Here is a 17,754-nt window from a genome sequence, read left to right on the forward strand (position 1 = left end):
TCACTTCTTATATAAGATCACAATTAACTGATTTTTTTCTGGAGTTAGTTCCAGTGATTAAATTAGTTACTTTGACAGTGCCTGCCGTACACAGTAACTGTCTCTGCTCAGGAGCCTCTAATACATACCAGTGCCAGAGCCTCTAATACTTACTTACCCTTTATTCTTTTTCCAAACTTGCAATGCATTTTACTTAGAGAAAAAGATATTGCTGTTCTTCAATTAATACTGAACTCCTCCTCCCACTAAAATAGTCTTCAGTGTAGCTTTCAAAAGTTGTCGAATATGTCACTGAATTGTCAGGGGTTTTGGCATTATGGGAAGTCTTTGTGTGTCAAGTTACCTATGCTGTGTGATAGTGCTATGGGAAGAAAGGGGAAGTTGGATGTGCCTGATGTTTTCTAGAGTATTGATCACTGAGTACTGCAGGGACCTCTTGGCAGGTTCGTAGTGATAAAAGTGTTTCTCTGGATTCAAAAGCTTTTATTCGCTTGAGAGTGATATTCTATAATTATATGGTATTCAAGAATTATTAGAAGGATACTGTTTAGCTTGCAAATAAGTTAGGACTTCAAATATTTGAAAATACAAAACTAAAGTAGCTTTAGAGCTCTTATTTACATTCTCCTTGTGTACACTGTGTGTTTAAAATGAGTGTAAAATGTGTCAAATGATCCTTGAAAAACATTAACATGCATGTACACAAAGATACACAAATTGAAATTTCAGAAGCATCTATTAATCTTGCATTTCCTAAATTTCAAGTGCTTAACTYAACAACGTTAAAATGACCTCTTAAGAATCATTTAGTACATTTTTACTCAGCATTAGATATTTTTGAAAGGAAAAAGTAAAACTAAAATATCTCATGTAAGACTTTAAGACACACCTCATTGTATAGTGTCAATGGTGTGTAAATCCTTAGAGAATGCGTAGTTACCACTAAGTGCTTTACGGCAGCATATGCTATATGCTGTCATCCTAAGGGGGACAGGGCTTGAACAAAGAGTTTTTCAGCTTTCTTTTTCTCTCTAAGGAGGAACTGGGTGACTTCTGTCTGATGTTAGCCCAGGTACAAAATGGGCTGCTGAGGATATGTGCTACATCAGAAGGTGAGTGGCAGAAATGTTTCATAATGATCCCATAACATATCCCATTTCTGAATCTTGAGAGCTGCTCCCAGCAGKTTCAGCACATTCTCCATGCAATATCTGATGCCAGGACTACAGTGTTGACCTATTCCTGTCATGTACTAGACTGTCCATGTAGAAAAATTATTTGGCGAAGTATTATTGGCAGCTACCAGTATTTTTACCTGAATAGCAAACATTGCAACAAAAAAAGTAATATTTGATAACAGTGCATACTTCGGTAAATATGAAAATAATTCATGAGCAAAAGAAAAAAAAGTAATCTGAGAATTTTCCTCTGCCTATAATTATCGCACTGCCTAATTATAATATATAGTATTCATAAAGTTTGCTAGAAATGTGCAAAGTATTTGCAGATATGTCATTTGTATAATGACGATGTAATCTATATTTTTATAAATATCCAGTTTTAAAGAGCAACCAGTCAAAATAGATAGATAATAAAAAATAAAACCACAGCTATGTGGTGAAGACCTATATGATACCTTTTGGAGACACATGTCTCGGGCCAGTAACCTTTCACCTCTCCTCATTTCATCTGCACTTTGCCTTCTAATCTGTCCCCACTGGGACAAGTATTCATATTCTAACCACAGAGCAGCTGTCAGAGAGGTCCCAGTATTATCATTTTATTTTTAAAAAGACAACTTGCCATTAACCATGCCAAGTATTTTAGTATTCTCACACGAAGGGAGTGATGAATCTTAAGGCCCTTCTTTTGTAAGGACTCCTTACTTTTCCCTTGCTGCTCCAGTGACTAATCCCTCATGCGCCCAATGCTGGATGTGTCAGCAGGGCATATGAATGCGGGGGGAGGGGGCGCATGCGCACGTACTTTTGGTGGTGCAGATTTAAAATTAGGTTGCTATGGATTTGCAAGATCTTTTTATGCCAGGGCCCTGACAGTAAGATTTTGAAACAGAGAAAAAGGGGAAAGATTTGGTTTGATAAGCTTTCAGGATCCAGGGGAAAAGCAGACTTGTGAGAGAATGTGCGTGAAATGCAACACATTTGCCAGGTTTGCGCTGGAATTGTGTTAGAATATTATTTCTCTTCATAACAGCGTGGTCTATCTGAAACTATTGTTGAATAGTCTCAATTTGCAGGAAGGAAAATATTAATAGTTGTCATGGCAAACTGCTGTCATTAGTGTATATGATTCTAGATCTAATAGACTTGGCATGAGATGAGTAAATAGACTGGCAACTTCCATGAATCAGATACGAATGAAACAAGACACCTATCCCTTCCTCATCTCCATGAATTGCAAAAAATAGGAGTAGCTAAAAGTTTTATACTTTTAGCACTTTTACAGTTTGACCTTTGACACTTCATGTTGCTCTCCCTTTTTTGCTGTATTATCTAATACAAAAACCATGCTGCTCTTTTTTTTGTGTACTCAAAAAGTGTAGCTAGAGGCAAAAGCTTTTCTCTTTAAAAAAAGCACTTCAGAAAAACAGATCTTAATAACTACCAGATGGGGAGGCAACTTAGAAATACCAGAAACAGATAGATGACATAATTCATGGCTCCAGCATTTAATTCTTTATGTAAATAAAGGACAGCATCCTCAAAACATATATTTTACCACCAGATTGGCAGCTCTGAGATAAAAAATGTTTTCATAATGTCATTTACTATTTTTTTTTTGTATTCAGTATTTTTCTCAGTATTTGGATGCCAAAATGTTCTTTGTCAGTTGTATGGTATGTATGATTTTCCTCCTTCACTGAGAACCATTCATATTTCATTGTCTGGATTTGACTAACTATATTTCTCATGCATTTACAAATAAGTGAAATTTCTTATACTCTAGTGGCTCCTTGTGGAGTTGCCTTTTTTAGACTGAACTACTGCACATGGTTCACCATTGAAGATTTTTTTTCTGCATTTGCTTTGATATATATAGGAAAAATGGAATTTTTGCTTCTAGAATAAATAGTTATGAAAAATAACTCAGGTATTTGAAGACAGAATTTCTGTATAAAGTAGTTCAGCAGTCTCATTATATTCACTTTCACTTTCAGACTGATTTGTGGCTTGGAATTTTGCCTGACTTGTGTTCAGTGTGTGCTAACTCATAAAAAATGCACATAATGAAGTCATCCAAAACAGCAGATGTATAAGGCACATTCTTACTCTTATCAAACTGGCCTGGATCTTCTAAGACTGTAGAGCTACATTACTGAAATGGAGTGACTGTCTCTTTGCAGCCCTTTTGCTTTGTTACTATCAACATATCCGATCCACTTCTGTCCATTTCTGCAATATACATGAAAAAATGAAATCATTGTTTCGTGGAGTGAGAAGCAAACCTTCTAGAAACTGATAATTACTTAGCAAATTAAAGCAAGATGCAACGTAAAATATTTTAATGTATTTAAACTTCCAAATATTTTGAAAGCAACAAAATTCGGACCTGGGATCCACTATGGCATATGCAATTACCCTGTTTATCCACTGCAATTTAGCAAAACGTACACCACATCACTGCACTCAAACGTGCAAATATTAACCTGCATGTACGGAAATAGACTCTAGGTTGAGATGATCTGGATAATTTCTAATGCACTGTGGGCTCGGTCCTTCAAAATGTTGAGTACACCCAAGTCAGTGGGAGCCAGGGAATGCAAGAGCTGTTCATCACCTTGTAGCATTCACCCGTATCTGAAAAGATTTAAGAACTTGCTCTCCTCACCAAGCTAGGGCTGCTGAGGTCCTACTCAGTTTTTGCTTCTTTTCATGCACTCCTCTGTGGATTTATTCAAATTGTATACATCCAAAGAGCAGAGTCTGCTTTTTCTCCATGCTCTCACAGCAAGATCCAGGTAAATGATGAGAACAGGGTAAATGTTAAAGTGGAGGTGAACGTGATGGTGAAGAGGTGGAGATGGTGTGAAAAGTATGGCAGAGTTAGACCCAGTGTGATTCAATCAGGATTTTGCTTTAAATATATAAATAAAATGCTTATATTTGTTTCAGCATAGGCATAACAGACAATTCCAAATTTTGGTTGAATTAGTAGGATGTAAAACTATGACTTTACTTCCTCAGAATATATAAAATACAGACTAAATCTTTTTTAAAGCTGTTTATTGCATTTCTTTCAAATTGCTTATCAAATTCATTATATTCCCAAGTTAGTATAGATTGCAGATTCTAGTATCTGATCTATTCTTTGTTTCTTTACTGATGTAAATTGAAGGCATAATTGTCTTTTTTTCCTGCTATTTCAATACCTCATTTAGTTTACGCTGATCTAAGTCTTCAGTCCTATTGTACACTGTTAAATCTGTTTGATGCTATTGCCCTGGTACAGAGTGGACAAAAACTCAGTAGTTCTAGCCAGTGGAGAATCCCTATGGAAAAGATTCCGTAGGGGATGTAGACCAGTATAGCTACTCTTATCAACAGCATGAAAGGTTTGAATATGGATAGATCAGGTCCAACATTTTTGCCATCCAAATGGGCCTCTGGACTAATGGATCAAATGATCCCACCTTTACTTCCTTTGCTCTGAGCTATATAAATACATAGATGCAAGCTGGTATGTGGGTAGGGATCCCAGAAATGCTACTCACATAGTGAGATGTCTTTATTTCCTTTGGTGACCATGAAAATACTAAATATTTTAAAGCTTATGAGTAAACGGTAGAAACCTCACGCTGTCGATGTAGAGCAAGCTCTCTAAGAACTTCTAATTGCATGTACTTAACAGGAAATGGAAAGTGGAGTGTTAGCCTTTAGTTCCGCTAACTTGTGAACAACCCAAGGACACCAATTAAGCCAAAGCCTGATGAAAAAATTGCACATCAAACATGCTGGACAGCAAGCAGAAGAAAATCTTGTTGGCTATATCCTGTAAGGAATTAATGTAATTGGCTAATAGGGACAAATGGGACAATGAAATAGCCTCATCCAAAACTATTTATTGTAGGAAAAATTAATTAAGGAAAGTTTGCAAAGACTTTGGGAACTAGCACTTTAAGACCAGCACTAAGATCTACCTGTAGCCTGGGTTTCAAATGCCTGATTTTGTTTAAAATGTTATGGGATTCTAAATCCATAAAATAGATGATAGTGAATATGATAAATAAAAACAATTTCCATAACTCCTTTCAAGTATAATCTTCAGAACACACTAGATAATTATGTTTCAATTTGTCAAAATTAAAACCGGTAGAAAAAATTGTAAATACTACTTGTTTCCTATTGTTGTATAAGAAACATTGTAACAGAGCAAACACCAGTCTTTACATTTTTAATTTTGAAAGACAGGAGGAGGGAAAAAAACAAACAAACTGAAAAGTGTAATAAAAAAATCCCCTAAAGGCTAAGGAAACTGGGCAGATTTTCTTCTCTTCCTGAAATGGTTAGTTTTCAAGGTGATTTATGTAAAAGAAAATTAAATGACTTTTAGTGATTGAAAGAGACTTTTCAGATTAAAGTAAGACTGAGAAAAAGGAAGCAAATCGAGAGAGATGGGGGCAACAGCAATATGTCACAGATTAAAATTACTTGCCTTTGGTATATTTTTAGACTCTGGCATTATGTTTTCTTTCCTTCTTTTCCCCTTGACCTGTGAAGAGGCCTGTACAACTATTACCTGTCCTAAACTTCTTTTGAATATTATCAGAGCCATTCAGAATCCACAAGTATTCTGAAACCCAAAGGCCTCTTCCCTCTGCCTTGTTTTCTGCTGTTGTTGTAGGAGGCCAAGAATCATCCTTGGCACGAGGGAGCTCGTTTGGCAAACGATGTTAGGGAGTGAGGGCAAACGGGCATGGGGCCTGGAGGGGATCTGGAGGCTGCACTGAGGAAGGACAACAAAGGAGGAAGGGGACAACCTGGGGGCAGGAGAGCGGGTGAGAAATCAAGATTACAGATCGGGAGTGGCAGCTGCAGTTCACAGATTTGGACTGGTGGGGAGTGAGGCAAGGATTGCAGGCCAGCGATCTGGCACCGTTGTTCTCATGAGAGCTTTGGCTAATTCACTGTGCAGGAAGCAGCTTCTATAGATGAATAAAAGTGACTTGTTACATTAGTTGAAAAATGTGTGGTGACTGAGGCAGAGGATTACTAGCAAAAAAAGAAAGGATGGTGCTTTATGCAAGACTGTTGAATGCCAACCCAGTGAACTGATTTCCTTTTTCTTTATTCCAAAATTTTTAGACTGATGCTAAACAAGTTATTTAAAAAAAAACTTCTCATAGATATTCACTAATTATATTCCTCATTTCTGGCAGGAGAGTGTGAGATGATAAAGTCTGATGGCATTAGAGCATTTGCAACTGCAACTGATATGGGGGACTATATTTTAAATTTAGGTAGTATTATTTAATGCTAATTGCTCTGCAAGATCAGGATGAAGATGTTTCAAATTAGTAACTAAAATTAGTTACCTTTTCACTTTTTGACTTAGTTCTCTACTTAAACATGCCGTCAATGCCCCCTTATCTCACGTAGATGCTGAGGAAATGTGAATCAATGTCTGAAGCACTAGGACACTGTAGTGATAAGTATTATGGAAGAGTAAATAGGGAAATTAATCATTCTGTCTTCAAATCAGGATTTAAATGTGCTGATAATATCGAACAAGGAAGATAAAACAACATATTGAATAGTTGCTCATTAGTGTGTGTTGTTCATTTGTGTACTGAGTGACACAGAAGTCCGGTGGAAAAATACATTTGTTCTTCAGGCATTGTTTCGGGATATAAGTAGAAAAGGAGTCCAATTAGAGTTGTACATGCACATTTTAATTCTGACATTTCCTGAGTGTGAATACTTGTCTTAGCACTCTTACATCTTTATATATATATAAATATATAAATATATATAAAAAGTGAGTGTATATTGTAGATGCCCAATTTGATGTCTGTGTATCATCTGGGGGCAGTGGAAGGCAGGAGGAATTACAAGTAGTGTTTATTCTTCTGTCTGTGGACTTACACATGCTATTAAGCATCAAGAGAAAACAGCCTGATAATACTCTGATTTTCTGTTCTTTAAGGTATAATAAATCTAATAATACTAAGTAGTGAGGTAATTGTGAACTGTTAACATAAAAACTATAGTGTGAATTTAATTAGCATAAATCAAGTTTTAAAACTAATGAAGATGAACAAATTGGAACTGTTATTTCATGTAGTCATCTTTGTTTCTCCCATTTAATATATAAATTATGTCACATTTTTGTGTCATATCAGCGTGTAGGATCATCCAACACATGTTGACTTTAAAAACTATAAAAAAATGAGTTAGTAAGAGAGGATCCTGCTGAAAGATGGTGCTTGTTAAAGATCGGTTTTGCTTGCCTGGGAGTGTGGCACCTTTATGATTAACTCAAAATCTGAGATGAAATCCTAATGATAAAGAGTGAAATGAAATTTGTGGTGGCAGCACAGGCCATTGCTCCGTATTTTAAATTGTCAGTGGCCAGAGCTGTTCTTTGAAACCGTTGTTTCTAAAGCAAAAGGGAGACAGTACTATTCACCCAGCTAACAAGGACAGTCTCAAAGGAAGCTTTCAATGGAGTTTCAGGTTTGCTGCCATATGATAGTAAATGTCATATCACAGGCTTAGGGAGCTGAGGGAGTGGAAAAGGGAAGGCTGAAAGCCATTGCCAGTAGATAATCATGTGATAAATTACTATTTTATAAAATGTTCTCTGCTTTATTTTTCCAATAGTTTCAAATCAAAGCATATTATCTATTATAAATCCAGTATTAACATATAACTAATTTTCCCCCAACTCCTGCCTTCTGTGAAAAGTTGTTACTGACAATCACTGCTGTTTCTAAGGTTATATAATAAGGAAAATGATGTCTTCAAACCTTAAAGGTTCATTTGCATATGTCTTATTAGGAACTTAGTGCTGATTTGTTTTTATACATCCAATTAATCACAAGAACAACAGAAAGACAAATTAAATTTGTTTTTATTTTTATTGCATACAAGATAAAGAGAGCTTTAGAGATGAACTGCAAACCTATTCCAATTAGTGACCAAATGTAAATCAATAATTCATCCATATATATCTTCGTGCACTTTGCTGGCAATCACAGATTAACTTAATGGCCACACACAACAAATGAAAAGAATGACTCTGGCATTTTTCCCTGGGACATCAGCACCATTTCACTACAAATGACATAGAGTCTCAGTAGGTCCCACACTGTTTATTCAGCCAACAGAAGCAAAATCACACTTAACAGGATGTCAGGTCTGAGACTACTCTATAAACACTTTTTGTCCATGTAGATTCTAATATATGCACATCAAAAAAGTTTACAATAATTAGCTCCTAATAAAGATCACATAGGTTCTTTTTATTTTGGAAGTGACTGAGGTTCCCCAAAAGTGTTTGAATACATAACATTTCTGTTTCCTGTTGTTAATGCACTTAATTTACAAACAACAGCAATATAATTTTGCTAAGTGATTTTATTGTCTTTTCTGATGTTTGGTTTCCAAGGTGTTTTGATGGTGACCCCCCATCCCCTTCAGGCAGCTGGAGGATTCTTTTCTGTCTCATTGTTTATCATGTTCCTTTTTCTGTATGCCTTTTTGATTATTATTATGAGATTCTTTGGCACAGATCACATGATTTCATGATTTTGTTGCAGAAAAGGAAAGCCAAGGTTCCTTGAAATGACAGGAACAAGAAATAGTAACCCCACAGAAAATGATTAAGTCAACACATTGCCACTAATGAAATGAACTTAAATCTGATTCATTATTTCATTTTTTGAAATAATCAAAAATGATAGATTCATAAAATTAAATTAAATCAATAGCAAAGAAAAAATAGTCATTTCCAAGCAGCCTCCAGGTTCACTAATTAGTCAATTAGAGTTTGTTCAGATGACATAAAGCCTCGAGGTTGTAATTTATTTCTTATTTTATGGGGTTGCCTTCTTTGTGCATCTTACTGTTGTTACTGGCTACAGAAATTTAGGTGTGCCTTAACCATGCTAACACATGCAGAGTAGCAGATGCAGTGCCATGCTGATGCAGATACACTACGCTGATTTTTTGAAGTTCTACTCTATATCATGAAGATACAGTTTCCCTTTACTTCAAATACTGTTCACCTACACATGCTATGAAAACAGAAGAGATCAAGAGAATACATAAGATCAATTCAGTGATCGAAGGATTTGAACACTTGTCTGGAATATGAGAGGCTCACGTTTGAGACCCTGATTTACCATAGCTGTAGCTGTAGCCCATGGCTATTCTGGAGCTGATCTTGTTTCCTTGTGGAGTTCTGGGGAAGATGCAGTTTTCATTCTGGCAGAGAATAACAAATGCCAGAAACTTTGAACTTTGAAGAAAATATAATTACAGCTTTCTCTGTGTTTCAGTTCTTCCATTCTGTTAAATAGGAATATAGACTGAAATCTAGTGAGAACAAGCAAAGGATGTCAGAACTGGAGATTCCTACCGCAGAACAGAATTTCAGTGCCCTGACTGTGGCTATTACACAGGCAAAGGCACGTTCAAGGCAATTTTGAGAAACTTATGTCTTCCCTGTGTTGAAGTCAATGACAGAAATCTTACTGCCTCCACGGGGAGCAGAACTGGTCATTTTGATAGACAATAGGGCCAAATTCTCCAAAGTTTTACAATCCGTGCGTGAAAGTATCACTTAGGGAAGAGGTCTTAAGTAAGTGCCAATAGTTAAATACTAAGGAGATTTGCTGAATAGTGCTGGAATTCCAGCTCTGCGGCATCCCTTTCAGCCTGTATTTTTTCTACTAAGCACTTTTTGTGTCCTCTCAAACAGAATTATTGCATGAGAACAAATAAGCCACTCATGGCCCAAAGGATTTTATTCTAAATAAAGCACAAAGTAATTACATTTAGTGGTATATACAGTAAATGACTGTTGCAGTAAAGCTGGCATTGTGTAAACAAGTTTCTAGGCTAATACTGATACTCTTAAGACAAGCAAATAAAAGAAAATAATATTGTAACTTACAAATTAAAGCTGAATACAGTTATGTTGCTTGTCCTAGTGTTTACCTTGAAGAAAATTATCATACCCTCCTCACAGATTTATTTAGTTCATGGTCATCTATGGCAATTATCCAGGGTTGACAAATTTAATTGATTATACAAGATAAACTCTAACTACATGGCAACCTTCCAGTTTTAACAATGCTATCCTTTATTTTTGGAATGCTTTCTTATTTGGCTTATTTTCTCTTTCCAAGCATAATTTTTCCTTTTTTTACATCTTTGTTTTTTCTGGCATGATAGCTGCTTTTCTCTTTGATTTGCTGACTTTTCCAGATGCTACAAAAGGGTGGAGAGAAGTAAATAAAGAAGTAGGGCTTTTATGCATGCATCTTGTTTCTTCTAGATATGGCTTCTTGTATCACACAAAAATATTTTCCGAAATTTGAGGAATTTTTACTTCTCTCTGAATCCTTGGACATCCAGTAATCCACTTGCATCTTCTGAATACTGACTTAAGTCAGACACATTGTGTGGAGGCTGACCCATTTTTACAGTGTGTATGCTATTTATCTGCATGGCATGAAAATAGTAAGTCCAAAATTTCATGGTAAGTGTCATTTTTACTGTGCTATTTAGTTGGTCCATATGTCTTCAGTAAATGTGATGCACGAATTTACTGCACATGAAAAGACTGTTCTCTTCAGAAACCCTGGCAGAAAGATAGCAACATTATGAATAAGTGAAAGAAATTCCATTCTTTAAGGAAAGTTCTTTTCTTTCATATTTGCATTTCAACAGAAAACAGTTATAGGTGCTCTGAAAAAGTATGTTCTGAGTTCAAGGAGATCCCTAGGGAATAGTGTTAGGATATTCATACCTTTAAGTGAACTATATTTATGAACTATATTTAGTACTAAATATGAAGTACCCAATTCCAACCATGTGGTAAATCAATAATAGATACTTCTGTGATTGTGACCTGCAAAATGTAATGGTGAAGGTGTCCAGATAAGCAATATAAAGTGAAGTGGTTTCTGCTGATACCTCCTTCCAGTTTTGCAGACCTAAAAGAGTTAGGTTGCTAATCTGAGGTTCCCCCAAGCTATCAGACTTCAAGATCTTCTCAGAGAGAACACAAACAACTAAGCTTCTTATGTATTACTTCTAATTTTTGCTACTTGTTGGCGATGTCCTGTTTATTGTAGATTATGGTGGTTTTCAGAGGAGTGCCACATAAGTACTATTTTAACTGGCTGAGGATGTATTAAGATTTTGATCTAGTAGCATGTCAAAAGCTAAGTAAAATCTTTCTCTGTACACTGGGATTTCTCTTCTATAACTACTCCAAATATGTATATATTACATACATATATTCCTATGTACAAATATATACGTATGTGTATTATATACACACATAGAAGAAGAATATTCTAAGAAGATTCATTTTAAATTTTAAGTGAAGTTTATGATTACGTTAATCTTAATAACCATCTTTTCCGTGAAATGCTTTTATCCTTCTCATATATGATATATTTATTTGAAAAAAAAATCCTCCTGTTACTGATTACATTAATCATTTTATTTCGTTAGGTTGCTAATGCAATAGGTAACTTCTGTGTTTTTCTGAAAGAAAGGCAGTAGAGGAAGTAAATTTGCAATTATATGTTGGGAGTTCAAGGTGTCACAGTCAGAGTAGTTGTGAGTGAATTCATACTACTCAGTGTGAATTGGGATCTTGCTAAACCAAATATAGCTGTACTGTTTGCATGTGTCAAGTTCTCATCTCATTCACTATCCTTTGTGCACAGAACCTGCCATTTGATCTTCAGGGTAGAAGCAACAGACCTTCTCATCAACTCCTTGTCAGTCCTACAAGGCTGCATTACTCTTCATAGTGCCTTGCTCACTACTTCTGCAAGCCATCAGTTTTAACTGCTGACCCTGGTTAGTGCAAAGATCAAGAGCACCGTTTGCTTGCATGCATTCGTGAGCAGACACTACACCATTGTGCAACAATGCCAAGCCAGACAGAGCGTAAAAATCCACCTATTTTGGAAAGTGAGTTAAAGTACAAGTAAATGCTGATCACCTCCAGCAGAAGGACTGAGGACAGTAATAGCAGCTCCCTGAACACAGTTAAGAAAGCCCACAGTGGGTTCAAAGATGAAAACTTGGTTCAGTTCCATCAAGACACAGTGACAAATGAAACAGCCTTTGCTGGAAAAAAAACTGGCACCATGAGTGTGTCCACAATGGTAGAGTACCCCTGTGAGAGAGGCAGGCTTTGCGCAGGAATCCAAAACCTACTACTAATGAAGTAGTACGCCATGGTATCTAACAGGTAAAATCTTGTCCTGTCAAGTCAGTATGTTTGGCTGTATTTTAGGAAAATAATGATGGGATAATGATCCACGGTTCTGCTCCTTCATGGACTAACACAGGTGCTTAGTTTCAGCCTTGTGAATTGACCATACACACTTACATAAGGTGAAGTTTAGCAAGTCTCCATGGAATCAGCTCCTGATTCCTATCTCAATTTGCAATAATATTAATAAAAAGTAACATTCTACTGGTTGCACTAGAAGTTAAAATTTTATTTTTAAACTACTCTTTTATGGAGCAAATAACCTGAAAGCAGAAAGGGAATGCAGAGGCATAAATGGGAGAGAAGGTTGTGCACCGATATCAGAAAATCTACACTTGAAATTTAGGTGAACAACATTCAAGAGCTGCTGATATCACAAGCTGGATGCAGGCAGCTCTGAGTCCTGGAACTTACGATAAAGTGTATTAAGTACGGAAATGCCAAGACTTTGCTTTTATCTGTAGAAAAGAACAGAGTCATTTTTACGTATGCTACTGAAGAAGATAAACTGCGCTAAACAGAAAACGGCATTAATTATGAACAATGATACATATTCTCCCTCCACCCCCAGAAAAGATTTTCATTTAAAATGAAATCCTTACAAATAGCCAGGGATTTTACTGCCAAAATTGATAACTCAGGCTCCAGAGAAAGAGTTGCAGGTGACATGCAGCTATTACTTCTAGCTGTACAGGGGAAAAATGCCATTTAAAGTGTGGCTCTTTCAGTGATTTGACAGATTACATCTTGGAAGCTGATTTAAGTATTCCTTTAACTGGAAGGAGCATTTAAACTGCTCCTTAACTTAACTGCACCTTCAGCCTTAACTGAAGCCCAGGCTGGCTTCAGTATGCATCCAGTTCTCAGCCCTTGGAGCGGTTGGATTTGCTGTTCTCTTTTTTTCTACAGATTACTAATTAAGGCTAAGAGTTTACTTGTTTTTCTAAAGAAGGGGAGACTTCAATTCTCTACTGTAAAGCTACATTAATTAGCTTACTATTTAGTATCATTTTTAAGACCTGTTAGCTTGAACTCACCTAACCTCTCTACCCATTTCAGAAGACCAGACATTGCAGTCACACCACATTGGAGAATGTATCTGCACACAAGCTCCACTTTGGAAGTTTTCCTTTGTACTTCCTGTATCCGAATAATAATGTAGTTATTTCAAGTTTAGTGTCTTTCAAAAAGTATCTTTCATATAAAAAGGTTGTGGAGCTTCTGAAGGAGGGAAGAAAGAGCTAATGTTTGTGGTGTCCTTATGGCTGGGGGTACTGGCTACACTCAGATACAGAAGAATAAGAGGCAATGATGTTACTGTAAATTGAGTGCTTTTCTGAAAATCTTTATCTGAAACTTTAAACATACAGGCTGAGAATTGCTAAAGAAAACTAGTCATTTAATTGTTACTGTCTTACAGTGAGACTTAGTATCTGACTTCAGATGTTATAGTAATAATTTGTACTTTTCTTTCAACAACATATTTTATCCTATGCGTGTAAGGTTGACTAATGATTTAGAAGTTCTGAGACTGGGAAAACTTACTAGACTATCTCGGCACATTTGCTTTTAACAGTTATCAATGCTTACCTGCATTAAAAAGCTGGATGAAAAGGTAGTTAACTTAAGATGATTAGAAAAGAAAGGTATTTTAAGTAGCACACAAAGTGAAGCAACAGCTTCACAGTCAGTACCAAAAGCTGCATAATTTAGTAACATATGAATCATTAGACTGAGTGATAAAGTCTTTGCTTCTTTGCTGGTATAAGCTGTAGTAATGGGAAGGTTTCCCATTTACTTCAGGGGGCTTTGGATTATCTATCAAAGGCACGCTTGTTTCTGTCACAAGACTGGGAGGCTTATTTTAATCAGAACTGGTACTTCAGGAATTGTCATTGTTTACATGTCTTAATTTCTGTATGGTAACTTTTGATTTATATATAGCACATAAGCAAAGAATGCAGGCCCTTTCCAAAACTGCCTAGACTTAGAATATGTTTAATCCTTATCATCTTTTCTTTTATCTATCATCATATTTTTCTTTTCTGTGATTTCCATGTGGTTTCTGGATAGTACAGGGAGCTGGAAAGAAAGCAAACCAAGCCAGCTGAGAAGGTCCCTAATGCAGGGAGATGGGGTAGCAGGGAGCTGGCGCCACCGGTGCAGCGTGGAAGGGGGGTGCCAGGGAGCAGCAAGAGCAGGGCTGCCCCTCCAGGGAGGCTGAGCCGGGGCTGAGGTGCCCCAGCACCGGCAGGGCCCCAGCGCGAGCAGGGCCTCGCTCACCCAGGGCCCTCCCATGGGAGCTGACCTTCCTGGATGGGTAGGGATTCCTCTTCAGGTTTTTTCCTTGCTACTATCACGAGCAAAAGCTAGGAGATTTGGCAGCTCTTCTGTAAGCTTTCCCTTGCATTTCCTAGAACGCTTTGCTTTTTTTCCTGTAATCTCTAACTTACTTACCTTTATGTTTCATGGTTGATATCACCTCTGCCTTTCATACTGTTGTTCATGCCTTATTCTCTACTTTCTTATGTGTTGTCATTTGCAATCTCATTTTATGTTGTTTTATAATGCCTCACCTGTAGCATTCAAGAGAATGCTGCTTCACCTAAAGCAAAAATTGCAAGGGTTATGTTTCTAATGTTAAAAATCTCTTCCAGGAGGCATTTGTCAATAATCATTTTGTAGCATTCCCTCTCAAACAAGGAGGAGACTGTCTAAGCACTTGAATTCAGAATAACTAATTACAGGGGCTTCAATAGTTGTGCATATGTAACCACATAACACACCTTATTCCATGCCATGCCTTAGGTTACAACAGAGCGAGAAAGTGTTAAGCAAAGCTAGAGTAGTAATGTCAGACACAATTACTGGATCAGGAAGGATATACATAGATACCCAATTTAAAATATCTCAGTGTAGTTCTATATCCTTTGATTATTTACTTTTAAATCTCCCAGTGCAGTGAAAATTATTCAAGTAAAAAATGCAGACAAATTTGAAATAAGGACAAAAGCAGCTGCTGTTAAGTAGTAAATCTAGACTTAGACTAGCCTTCAAACTCCTTCACAGCTTATCCTAAAAGGAACAAAATATTTTATCTTTCAAAGGCAGCGTCTGTGATGTTATCTTTCTAACAGTACAGCTTTGAACTGTGACATTTATTCTGACTTCCACATTCATTCCTATTCCTGGCTTCATGCTGAAAGAGAACTTCATTCAAATTTGCAGATACTCTTTTGTCACTGTTATTCAACCTTTACCTTGAGGCTTTCTTTTCCCATATAAAAGCATTTTTATAAAATTTGCTCCACTGAATTTCATGATCATTTCTGAAAGCAAAAAGCAGTTTTTGATAGCTTTATCTCTGCAACAGAGAGTACGTGTTAACAGAAGGGACCTGACCAATGTGAATTCAAATATTTTAAAATTGTCATTGGTTGAGTGGTACTATGTACATGAAATCATTTGAGGACAGAAAGGTGAACACTGGAGGTGATACTCTAACCCGTCTGAAGTCAAAAGAAGTTTTTCTATTGATTTTAATGGAGCCTAGATTCTGCCCCTTCCTTTTACGTACTGTTCTTCTCTTAAGATAACTAACTGGTTGATAAAAATGTGAATAACAATTCCTTTCCTCTTTTTAACATACTAAGCAAGTGCAGTGTACCAGATAGGGGGAACAGAACAATAATAAATGACAGGATAAAAAGATCAAGTGACTATGACCACTGAATCTCAGTGTCATTGACAAACACAGATGATTGGACCTAGGAGGAGTTGCAGAATGGGAACACTGCACCACARAAATGCAATGCATCTGAGGGCTTGTCTTGGAATCCGAGAGCAGAAGAGAAACCTCTGGGCAGAAAGAGCACAGTTCAGGAGGGGTTTAAGGGGTATATTTTAGCAATGCTACTTTATAAAAATGAAGTTCAGATCAGAGAGAAGCATAAACATTTATTGAGATGAAATGTAAGGGTTAAGATCCTCATCTTATGAGGGCCATGTCCCCTCAAACCTCCTTTTCCCCAAAACAGATGCTGCCATTGCTGCTTGTCTTCACATAATCATCCTTTGCAAGAAACCAAATATTTTTCTCTATTTCTTCTTCTTGTTTCTCAGTCATGTTGTTGATGTTTGGTTGCTGTATGTTTCTGCAAAGAGGAACCTCCTCTTCCTTGCCAGACAAATGAAATCCTCTCCACTTGCATTAGAAAAGGAAGTATAAAGAGTCAAAGCAGAGGCACAGAGCTAGAAAGAAACATGGAGGATCTTAGGATGGCATGACATTTTAAGTGAAGGGAAGAAGAAAACAACCCCTCAGAGAGGATGCATTTTTAGAAGATAGAAAAGTCAGCTAACTACATAGCAAGTAAATCGGTTGGTGCTTGAAGGTACTTTAAAGATGAAAATAGTTAAATGATGGATTATGTCACAAATATTTTTTATTCAAACATTCTAAAAAAGATTGCAGAACATTTGCCCCCTGCTTATAAAGAATTTTCAAATCATTCCAGGTAATGTTTGTTTTCATCCCCCCAGTTCTATCAAGTAAGGCAAATGCTGAGTTCCCGCTGAGCTGTGCATGGCTGAACAGTGCAGTGGCTAATGGCTGGATTAGTCTCTCCTTTGTTCAAAGTAATTAAAAGGTGTCAGCCTAATAAGAAAAAAAATTACCTGTACTTAGTGAAGGGAAATTATTGAAACAATTCCAAAAGATAAAGCACCTGTAAAATTAGACTGAAAACTAAGAAGAATTGATTTTAATTGTGCTAATTAGTTTTCATTTTCTAACCCGTCCATTTACTACGATAAACACAACAGCACTTTTACAGCCCCTATTTATCCCACTCCTGTATGGTCCAGGATGTTTCCATGGTGACTTCACACCAGCCCAGCAAGACATTTAGCAGTAACTTTGTGTGTTACGTGAGGACCCAGCATCTGATGACAACTAGTCTCTTGGCGAGAAACACTGGGCACACTATTGTCCTGTCTAATGTTTTGTAGCCTTCTGTTCAGTTTGGTGCTTCTGCAGTTTTCTGCTTGGTTCAGGCAAATCACTGAGCAGCAAAACCTTTGTTAGAAAAATTCTTATTTTTTAATGTAGGATTCATTGAATTTCACTGATTCCCATAGAATCTATCTAAGGTGGACAGAAAGTAACATTATCCTCCAGTTAAGTAATATCATTGCAGGAGCAAGACAGGGAACAAATTCTAAGAATAGAAGTCTGTGACAGCTTTTCATTTGTTTTAGAGAATGCTAATC

This window comes from Apteryx rowi, unplaced genomic scaffold (assembly GCF_003343035.1).
Source record: "Apteryx rowi isolate R43461 unplaced genomic scaffold, aptRow1 scaffold_296, whole genome shotgun sequence".
NCBI lineage: Eukaryota > Metazoa > Chordata > Aves > Apterygiformes > Apterygidae > Apteryx > Apteryx rowi.